General features: G+C 38.4%; 1 protein-coding gene and 1 long non-coding RNA gene across 3 annotated transcripts in view; one reads left to right on the forward strand and one right to left on the reverse strand.

The window, feature by feature from the left end:
* LOC118479205 overlaps positions 1 to 2384 on the reverse strand; it is a 6596-nt gene extending 4212 nt beyond the window's left edge. The window contains exon 1 of one of the 2 annotated variants that reach the window (XM_035973996.1): positions 2061 to 2384. The gene's annotated coding sequence lies outside the window, so the exon portion shown is untranslated. Of the gene's footprint in view, positions 1 to 1984 lie in introns of both variants that reach the window. The other variant, XM_035973995.1, reaches the window with a different exon arrangement.
* The window catches only part of LOC118479206, a 105360-nt gene that overhangs the window by 62780 nt on the left and 39991 nt on the right, over positions 1 to 2589 (forward strand). The window lies entirely within an intron of this gene.

The following is a 2589-nucleotide window of genomic DNA, read 5'->3' on the forward strand; positions in this document are numbered from 1 at the left end:
AGATAGATAGATAGATAGATAGATAGATAGATAGATAGATAGATAGATAGATAGACAGATAGATAGATAGACAGATAGATAGATAGATAAAAGTGTCCTTATTTCTCCTCCTTTTCTTTGTATGTTACTCTCTAGTAACACTTCTAATTTACGGCAGTTACGAGATAACTTATTTTTGTTTAAAATGTTCCAAAACTCTTACTAAAACTCAATAGTTTACTGTAAGTTGTTTATTTTAGTGATCCTCTCTGTGCACCAAAGAGCGATTTTTAACATAGGGTCCGAAGAGAAAAATTATTTTATTACTTGATCAAGATTTGGGGGAAAAAAAAACATTTTATTTGTTTGGTCGCTGCCCTGCTGCAGAGGTGCCATGCATAGTTTTGTGGGCATAGGTAAATTAATAAATAAGTTGGAATTTTATTAACGCGTACAGATGAAAATGGACAATTACTTTTATAAGTGAAAGAGAAAAAGTAGGACCAACCAGTTAATCCCATCAACTACCCACGCACGGTAAACTGAGCGCCAGGGCTCCGGATGATTTAGTAGTTAGTCAATAGCGCCAATCCTTGCGACACCGTTCCAGGGGTGTTTGATGACAGGTCTTGACTCTCTTGGCTTTTTTCGCATAAATCTGTTGACGAAATCTTTGACTTACCCTGCAGGCTTTGAAGTATTACTTGTAGTTATCTATCTATCTATTTTGTTCTCTTTCCTAGGTGCACGAAATAAACCTGTCAACAAAAAGTCGGCTCAGTACCTTCAATACCCCTTTATTTGTAAAGGGAGTTTTAGAATGTCAGTTTTAAAGTCGAGTAGCACAGAAAATCTGTAATCGAAGTATAAGAAAGAATTATTGAATGCAATTTTTTTTTCCCTTGTTTGATATACAGAAAAGACCCAGTGCCAAACAAGGGTTCTGGCAGGGGCAGTAAAGAGAAAGCGTAAAGACTACCTGTTTACTTTTCACGTGACCGAAAACCGCAGAGATTTAAAGACGGTATTCGAATGAAGTGACTTTCATCTTTACGTTTTACTTTCTAAAGAAGAGACGTTTAAGTTAACGTCATACCGTACATGGATAACAGCCTTCTGAAGAAATAAACTGTATGCTCTCCTGACAGAATGACATCACTCAGAGAAAGCACAGTAACAGGCGTTTAACCAGGAGCACGATCATGGTATTGTTTTATTCCGCTTTCGAATATCAATCCAGCTTTTGAGCAAAAACATCATTGTCTTACCTAAAAAAAGATCGCCCTTAGGATAAGATTTGCTAACCCCATCAGAGTTGGGGTCTTTGTTATGAAATATCTGCGGGAAACGAATGCTTCTTTAGTTTTTTCCTTATGAAATGATTGTTTATTTATCATCAAATCCCAATCTGCACCAATAAAATTTAGGTCACATAAAAGGCGGGATGATTTGCCCAGTCAAGTTTGAATGACAGACTGTATCACAGCAAGAAGATAGCTACAGGTATACCCGACACTTTCTCCACTCGGGAATGGAACTCGGAACATTTGCACGCTGGCCAAAGAACCGAATAATAACAATGATAACACCACAGACTCTAATTTTTCACATTTTTTACCTCATCAACTGGCAAAACAAAAAGAAGAAATGCACTTCATCAATACACACCCTGTCCTTGCGGAAGCATGAAAACAATTAAATATTTACAGCGTTTAACCCTATCCATACGTCGTGTTTTACTATCGTATCCATACGATGTGGAGAACTCTGTGCCACCACTTTCGCAAGAGAAAATTTACTCGTTAATCCGATCCATATGCTTTGCATAGCAGTCTGTCAAAATGATTTTTTGAGAAATACTGAAAGTTTCAAAGAGAACTTCCCATGAGTAGTATTCTAAAATGTGAAGAATCATAATAACCCAGAGAGGTACAAAATGACCCCATGGCATACGGATAGGGTTAGGTTTAAAACAAAAACATTATAGGGGTGACGAAATTCTCACTTCTACAACGACTCGTAGAACAGTAGATGACTGTGGGTCCAGAACCGAACCATACTTTTAAGTACAACATATTTACATTTCAAGAGTGTTACAACAACCGCTCCTATCACCGAATGGACAGGTCCAACTCACAAAGCTGGTTATCATAGCCAAGAGCACCAACACATTATGAAGTCGCCGTAGATTTGTTCAAATCATTGCTCCAACTCCGTAATACTTTCCAAAGGCTGGCGGTGATATATTACCTGTTCTTGAGTTTAAGAGGATCACCTCGCTGGAATGAGGGCTTTTCAAACAGCGAGAGCAAGGTTTATAAGTTTAAAAGCAAACACGCGTATAGTGGACGCCTAAGTGGGGAAAGGGGAAAAAACAGATAAAAGGTTCTACCTGGCGAGGTGAAAACAAAATCCTGATTGAGAAATTCCTAACAGGAGTTATAAGAAGGCTGAGGGTGGCGGGGGGGGGTAGGAGGAGGTTTGAAAAGGGAGGAGTAATAGGGAATAAAGAAGTTTAAAAAACGGAGACATGTAAATGTTATACATGTTTGTGTGTTTGTTTGTTTGTATGAGTCTATGGGGAGGGGGGTAGAAAGAGAGAGAGAGAGA

The sequence above is a fragment of the Aplysia californica genome, unplaced genomic scaffold, assembly GCF_000002075.1.
Source record: "Aplysia californica isolate F4 #8 unplaced genomic scaffold, AplCal3.0 scaffold00040, whole genome shotgun sequence".
NCBI classification, from domain to species: Eukaryota; Metazoa; Mollusca; class Gastropoda; order Aplysiida; family Aplysiidae; genus Aplysia; species Aplysia californica.